The sequence below is a fragment of the Coffea eugenioides genome, chromosome 3 (genome assembly GCF_003713205.1).
Source record: "Coffea eugenioides isolate CCC68of chromosome 3, Ceug_1.0, whole genome shotgun sequence".
Lineage (NCBI taxonomy): Eukaryota > Viridiplantae > Streptophyta > Magnoliopsida > Gentianales > Rubiaceae > Coffea > Coffea eugenioides.
The window spans coordinates 12,037,529-12,046,258 of NC_040037.1; the positions used below are offsets into that span (position 1 = coordinate 12,037,529).

The 8,730-nt window shown below is 33.2% G+C and overlaps 1 pseudogene; it reads right to left on the reverse strand.

Moving 5' to 3' along the window:
* Positions 1-3,444: 3,444 nt before the first annotated feature.
* Positions 3,445-7,888, reverse strand: LOC113766049 (annotated as a pseudogene).
* Between the last annotated feature and the right edge of the window lie 842 nt (positions 7,889-8,730).

The following is an 8,730-nucleotide window of genomic DNA, read 5'->3' on the forward strand; positions in this document are numbered from 1 at the left end:
TAGGTCATGCAAGAGAAAAAAGAAGTACCAGTGCTAAGGGCACACTTATTTGCGTGCAGTTTACAAATATATTAAATTTTATTTGATATGGAAAATTTTCTTTATTGAATTGATAGTTTTCTTGGTAGATATGTCTAGGGGCAACTATGTTGGCAACATGTTCTTAAGTAGTTATGGTAAAAATTATGTTGGTTATATTGTGAAAACAAAAATAGAAGTTTATAAAGTGGCAAAATATATTTATATGATGCCCCTCCTCTCACTTTATATGTAGTATAGATACTTTTTTTATTTCCTGATTTGCTTTAGTTGCAATACAAATTTTTTTTTTGCATCGATTAATGTTGTTATCAATTTAATTTATAACAGGTTAATGATATTATGATTCTATTCGATTTGGCTGTGAATAAGGTATGACCATTTGTACAAAGTCTCGTACTATACTAAAGTTTAATAGGGATGAACCCGATCGTTATCGGATTAGTATTTCTTTACTTTTGGGAGGATAAAAACAAATGTGGGTGGATTACCGATGGCTAATATGTTGGGGTTTGATATTGATGAGGAGTAATTGATGAATAATTTGATAAAATTTGGTAAGAAAACCCTAAAAACTTGAAACCCAAAACTCCACACACACATATATATATGTATATGTATACGTATGTATGTGTGTATATATATATATGTATATGTATATATATATATATGTATGTATGTATGTGTGTGTATATGTATATTACGCAGGCATATGTTACGACTTAATTTGATCATCCAATAATGATAAAGCAATCATATGATTCTTTAAAACCATAAAATGTCTAACTTGGAGAATGCCTTTTATTTTTCTAACGGATGACTAATGGGCACTCATTAACATATATAAATCACATTTAAATTATTTTCTAAATATACACTTACATTTATTATACCTCCTGAACTGTGACACTTTTTTGAATTAACTATATTTTCTAAAAAAATTAATATCTGAATTCCATCTTATAGAATGCCCAATTGACACTCGTTAGCCAAACCATTCTTAAAATAACAAGAATGTAATTAGGCATGTAATGTGCAGAAACAACCACTTGTAAATGAGATTTTTAAGTGACTAAAGCCCCATTTAGGGTTGAGGTACTTTTAGTAAAAAAAAAAACACTTTTAGGTGCTAAAAGTACTTTTAAGATATTTGGTGAACATTATCCCATAAAATTAAGAGTAGAACTTTTGGTGTTAAAAGTACATTTAGCAAAAACTCAAAATTGGTACTTTTAGAGTAGCTTTTGTGATTTAAAAAATAAAACATTATATTTAATCATTTTATGTTAAATTCTGAACTAAATAAAGAGATAAATACATTTAAAATTTTCAAATTTATGCATTATCCAATACAATAAGTATTTATTGAACTAATTTCTCTAAGCAACATACTTAAAAGCACTTAATAAGTACTTTTATTAAAATCTCTATTGGAAAAGTACTTTTCAATAAGTTACTGCAACCCTAAACGTGCCCTAAATGTCCCATATACATGTTCCAAGGATTTTCAATTATATTAATAAGATTTTGTGCTACTCCACTCACTGTCAATTAATTTTGAAATGAATGCCTAAATTCTTTATCATGATATCAAGAGTTGGGTCTTGGGTTTTTTAGTTACCCCATTTGTAAGCCCAATTTCTTTATTAGTAATTAACCTTTTTCAAAAAAAAAAAAGTACTACATCTATTTTATCTTAAATAAATAAAGGTACAAAATGGACTTCATCGGCACTATGACAAAATAAGGAGGTGGAGAGCCTATAGGTTGAACAAGAGCAAATAACCCAAGTAACCACTAAACTTTTCGAATAATCAAGTTTTGGCCACTTAATTATTAATAGTATGTTTTTATCTATTGAACTATCAAAAGTGTAAATTTTGATCCATTTCGTCTGATTTCACTGTTAACTTTTTCAAATTTAACTATTAATAGTATGTCTCGTGAATCGTATGGACCCCTAAATTTGGTAGAGTTAACGGTGGAATTAGACTGGATAACCCAAAATTTACACATTTGATAATTCAGTGGATAAAAATATACTATTAATAATTGAGTGACCAAATATTGACTATTCAAAAAATTCAATGACTACCAGGTAATTTGCTCGTTGAACAAATAACTTTATCATGCCATGTTTAATTAGTTCAAGATCTCTTGATATTATCACAATTAGTTTTAAAATGACTATTAGACTTTAGTTGTTGTGTAACTTCAAGTTTAAAATAGATCCTACAGTTGTTGTGCATTTGTGTCCTTTTCCATGGATTCGCTCATGTACAAATACTTGTCTTCAAATGCATCCAGTCAAGTACGATTCGCTACTTATGGTACATGATGATCAGTAATTCCTCAATAGTCAATTTTTGTTGCTACAAACGGATAACTAGGCTTCTTGATCTTACAAATGAATCTTGGATAACCAAAGTTTTCCTTTCCTTTTTATTTTTAGGTTTGGATAATAGGAAGGAGATGGTACCAACCAGTGAAAAATCTTGAAAACATGAAGTTAATTGAAAAAGAAACATTTGGAAATAAAATCCCTTGAGCATAAATCTAGAAACTCACACCATATGTCCTCAATAACCAATTTAATTAGTAGGGATATTAGCCAGGTGGTAGAGAGCCCTATGATTCAATTATCAAACCTTACCCTTTCTCTGGTAAGATTTAGAGGCTTCCATTCAATAAAAACAAAATCATAATCATAATCATAACAATAAAGGAAAATCTGGAAAACTTTTCTATAATTTGCAATTAGGCCGTTAACATATCCAACAACTGCAATTTGACATGGATCAACTGTCCATCAAAACCGATAAAAATGTAGAAAATCTATTGAATCACCTTTCAGCTTGATAGAAATGACTGTATCATAGCTTGAATAGATTTGAGAGATACATATTTATACCTCTAAGTTCAGAACGTTCATAATTCAACCCCCAAACTCTTGGATAAAGTCAAGCAAGGGCCATAAAATCCAAAAATCTATTGAAAAGACACCCACAAGTTTATGTATTTTTGAGCCTATTACTTCTCAAAGTATGTGAGTGTGATTCCACACTAAAACTTGAAAAATTGATACAAAAGTGAGATTGCAAATTGTCTATCTAGACGTGGACCATGATACAAAAGTGTACAATTTTTTCATTTTTTTACATTAACAGGTGTGGATCATGCCACAACACATAAATTCAAATCATGGCGCATATGCCATGCATTCAAAGCTATTAGTATAAAAAAAATTCACTACACTCTCAGTACATAAAAAATTAATCTCTTGTAATATACTTAGATTTATAAGAAATGAAAGGAGTGATTCGGATTCATCATACATATAATCCATTAAAAATATCAAAATCACATGAAATGGAATATTAAAGAGGACAAACTCATGAAGATTCTTCAGATAGTAGTTTTAGTAACACCATCTCTAAGCTCATTCACGAATGTCCTAAGATTCATGTTAGATGGACCTCCATCTTTGGCAGCTTCTCTAGCCAAGCCCTGCCATTTTTTAGCATTGATTCTCATTTCTTCACCTATCTTTCCACCATCCATGACAAGCTCTATGCATCTCTTAATTTCATTAGCCTCAAAAATTCCTCCATCATTTGCAATAGCTCTTACACCAATCTTCCAAACATCTTGAATAAACTTTGCATTTGTAGCTTGATCATTCCAAAGTGGAACTGCCACAACGGGTACCCAGCAACCATACTCTCCAAAGATGAATTCCATCCACAATGAGTCACAAAACATCCCACACAAGGGTGTGATAGAACCTCCATTTGTGAACACCATGGAACTATCATTCCTTGCTTTTCCAATTCATCTTTACAGCTTAACTTCTCCTCCAATTTCTCACCACTATAAGATGTTCTAATCACCCACAAAAATGTCTTCTGGCTTTCCAACAAACCATGTGCAATCTGCTCCATCTGTTTCATAGACAATTCTGAGTAGCTCCCAAATGCTACATAAACCAAAGATCCCTCATGCTTCGAATTCATCCATTTGACATAATCTTTCAATGTAGGCAGCATATCACCTCCAAAAGAAACACCCAAAGGATATTTACCATCCAAAAATTCTGAAGGGACTAAAGGCCCTATAGCCATCATTTTAAACTTCTTCATAGCCCTTAAAGCCTCATACTCTAGACCATCAAAACTGTTTACAAGAATTATAGCATTTTCTTCCTTTTCAAGCAGCTGTAGATGGTCCTTCAGCTCTCTTACAGCAATCCTGTTCACTTCAGGGGAGGGATCCAGCAAGAAGGAGGGTAAATCACAATCACTGAGCAATGGCAGCCATGTTAATTCAATGATATCGCCTCTCATAAGGTTTTCAATTTTCTCCCTGTATCCATTGAAATAATAGAAGTATATATCCAAAACAGCAGCAGGTTGAATCCAGAAAAAGGTGGCTGAAATTCCATATTCATAACAAATTTTAAGTACCCAAGACATGAATGGAGTGTAGACCACATGAGTGATCGGATGGCACTCATTGGCTTTGGCCATGATAAGTTCCTTAATGGCATGAGAACCATTAGAAATCAGAGAAGAGATAAAATCTCCAATATCATCATAACCCCAGGCAAAGCCACTGTCATAGCCATCAGAGAAAGGAACAATGCTTAAATCTTCTGGCAATGAACCGGCTAGTTTGACCATGCTTAGAGTTGCTGAAATACTAGTTGAAAAGGTGACTTTCTTGACTCCCATTTTGAGTAGGGATTTGGCTAATTGAAGGGCTGGATTGATTTATCCTTGCCCTGGAAAGGTTACCAGGAGAGTATGGCAATAGGCCATGTTTTTGTTGGCCAGCTACAAGTTATTGTAATTGAAATTGTTCAGGGGATTCTTGTGAAAGGTTGATTGTTCTAGTAGTCAGCTATATAGAAGCTAGGATTTGTCTAAACTCATCTAACAACTGCGGGCCCAATGGTGGATGGCTACTTGTTAAAAGGACTCTAGTGGCTGTCTTTAGGTAAAAAGAAAAAAAATGAATTCAAATCAGAACAAGTGCTTGAAATGAGGTACAAAACGTGAGTATTTACATTTGAATGAAAATTTGTGTGTAAGTTATCTTTGACTACTAATTAGTGCCTAGTTAACAGTGGTTGGATCAAGTGGTAAGAAATTTGATACCTTTTAAATAAAGTAAAACTATCCCCGAAAAAAATCAAGTGGCAAGAAACTTGATACCCCTTAAATAAAACTATTCTGAAAAGAAATTTGACCGTATTCAACTCCAGATAATTAGATCACGAAAGTGGACGACACAACTCATTGATGGTAGGGTATGATTAGCATTAGATCATAAATGGCAGTATCACGTAAAGCATTTGACTATTTAAGTTTGTGGTTGAATTGAATAGATCACTCTTTCATACATTGAATCCGAATTTTCCTGTGAAGACAACTGGCAACTGAGTGCAGAAAGAAAACTGAATCCGACGTAGGAAATATTACAGCCAAATTTTTCCACCGATGGGAGAAATTGAGGGTTCGATGAATTGATCTCAATTTTAATTGTGTTGATAATCTCTGCATTTATTAGATGAATGACCCTTATTATGCCATGATCACTACTAAACTTGACTAACACTCAAAAGTGTCTAAATGATGGTGCATTAGTTATAAGTGCATGTATTCATATAGTAAATTTAGTGTAATTTAGGTGCACTAACGACTAGTAGGCGTTCTAAGAAACCCTAATTCCTTTTACCTATACATGAACCATGAAAGTTAATTAATCACCTACGAAATTTTTGTTAGATTTTGAAAACTTAATTTTGTGTGTTTTGAATTAGTTAAACAATAAGAATGTAAGTAACCTAACTTTATTACAAATCTCCAAACGGATACGGATCTTTTACATTAATAAGATAGCCAACGGGAAGGAATCAAAACTAAGCAGTTTTTAGTATTAAAATTGTCTAATAATTTCATCTTTAATTATGTCAAGAGATGCAGAGTCATCGACATTATCTGGCATGCCAAGGATCACCTATAAAGTACGTAAATAGCGATGAAGCTTCTCCAGAAGTGAGTGCTAGATCATGGTTTTGGTATCCGGAAGAGGAACTATGCTAATGAAGTCACACATGTAGGTCGTTTTTTTATGTTGCTTAGAATAAACGACTTTAAACGTCCTTTAAGGCTTTCACTTTCACTCAATATTCTATTCAGTCCCTTGATTTCAAAAAGGGCTAATTTACTAATTAAACTTGGACACTTTTTTCTTTTTGGTGAGATAGTGTGTTTATTAAGTCGTAATAGTATATGATGGAGAGAATATAAAAACTTACTTTATAATCTACATGAAACACATCACAATGAAATGAAGAAAGCAAATGCGTTGCAAAATTTGACTTGAAATTTTGTCATGTTTGCATCATTTATTAGTATTTCAACAGCTCTTTTCTCCTTTCAAATTTATTTATTTTTAAGTAGTCTTCATCTTCATTGCCTGGCGAGAGGATTCGAGATTGTCTTCTTTGCCTCAAACATGGAAATTTGGTTTTAAGTGGTCCTTCTCCATATTTCCAATCAAATTCCTATAAAAAAAAAAACTATAATATTGTAGATAAATATAGGAGATAAATAGATATCTTCCGTCTTTAAGGCTCAATCTTATACAACTCCTAATGGAGAGAAAGCGGGGAGCGATGAATACGAGAAGTAAATATAAGTAAAAGATCTGGAACTCGAGTAATCGAAACCTCTGATTCACACTAAAAAAAATAAAACAGACCCAGTCCACCAGCACTATTTATGGTTTTGCCCATAATAGGCCAATGGAAAAGCGTGGCTAGGAAATGTTCTGTTGCTTTTGTGACTCCATCCGCTGTAAAAGTATTTAGGCGCAGAACATGTTGGCTGCTCGGAAGCTAAAGACACAAAAGTACTTGTGATGCATTTTTTAACAAGTCAACTACATATGATGCTGATGAAACTACTAGTTTGACGGCTGTCGGGAACAAGATCGATTATGGGGTAGTATACGTACGAATACTTCCAAGGAGTGTAGACTGAGAAGGCTTTAGGGGTAGTATATTGATTCCTACCAAGAGTCTTGCCTTAGCTAAGAATCTTTGGTCCATTATTGCCTACGTCTGCAAACAAAAAAGATGTAGAGACACCAGTGGGGTATTCTTATAATGCATTCGTCTTAATTCAGATGAAACTTTGACGAGCTTGAATGGGCTTTTTTTATTTTGTTAGAGAATTTTCAGAGTTGAGATCTACAACTATCGGTGACTGAGAGTAAATTATGCATATGTGCGAGCAGGAAATTGATAGAGTCGAGCTATCTAAGCTGAACTTCTTGCCTTCTGAACACAGTGAGATAGAAAATATCCCTTGAAATAATTTTGATGCCTAAGTTGGTGATCAAAGTAATAATAGAGCTGGGGAGTTATGGGAGGGAGGAGCAGTCAGTTAGTTACCTTCAAGTATGACTGTATGAGAACGGACTGGCATTTATAGTCCATGGGATTAGTACGGATTATGGAAAATCGAGGAGCATTTATGGCTATAAGAGAAATCTTTAATCAGCCCCTAAGTAAGTCGCGTTTGGATTTTTATATTTAAGAGATTTTGTAAATAAAAATATATTATAATGATTTGATGTATAAAAAATAAAATAATAATTAAAAAATATATTTATAAAAAATTAAAAACTTTTTTAAAAAAATCACAATTCAAAATTACTGTCACAGTAAGTAGCAGAACATTACATCAGCTATAGTCTGACAAAGAGGCACATCTCAGCTATGCCAAGTTACCATGGGCATAACTAAGAGTGCGAGTATTTCCCTTTCGTCTTTCTCCCACATCGGTCCAGTGAGGATTGAGTGAGTGAGATTTAAGTCCTTTAGTCGAACCCAAAAGTCAGTAATTATATTTTGGATTGGATTGAGAATCAGGTTTAGATTTCTTCCATTTAACGTTTGTTGGAAAGTTACCATAGGCATCAAATGATAGCCTCGGAAAGTAATGGTAGGTGAGGATATGGTTTGGATCCTACATTGCACGTTTATGAAAGTCGTGGAAGAGGCATGAAAAACGTTCATAGATACCGTTCTAATGGTCTTTTTTTCTCTTGCTCCATAAACTAAGACAAATATGTTAAACATGCTTTGGAGCATGTTTGGGCATGAGTTATTATTAACGGAGGAAAATTAAAGTTAAGCAAAGCAACAATATTATACTCTTTGGAGCCACCTCTCATCGTTTGATGCACTTGTGACAAGACGTAGTTAGACAACTACCTACTTCAAAGAGAAAATAGTGCAACGAAAAGCCAAAAACACAAAAAGAAAATTATATGTAGAGGCATTTCAATTTCGATAGCACTGTGCACAACTTGTTTTACATGGGTCATACCTATCATGTCGAGTCAAACGTACACCTAAAAGAGGGATTGAAAAGCTTTGTAATTTTGTTTTTACCACAAAGTAACCGAGATTTCATTATAGCAAAATTAAGAATCTTTACACAGTAATTTTTGTTTACAGTAATGATAATATTTCTATAATCTAATCCACTCCTAATTTACAGGGAGGGGAGTCTAAAGAGACTGTGTATAAAGGACTAGTATATATAAGAATCTGACTAAATCAAAGGGGTGCTTTGGAACCTTTGGATTTTTTTTTTTATACACAGTAATGCTTGTACA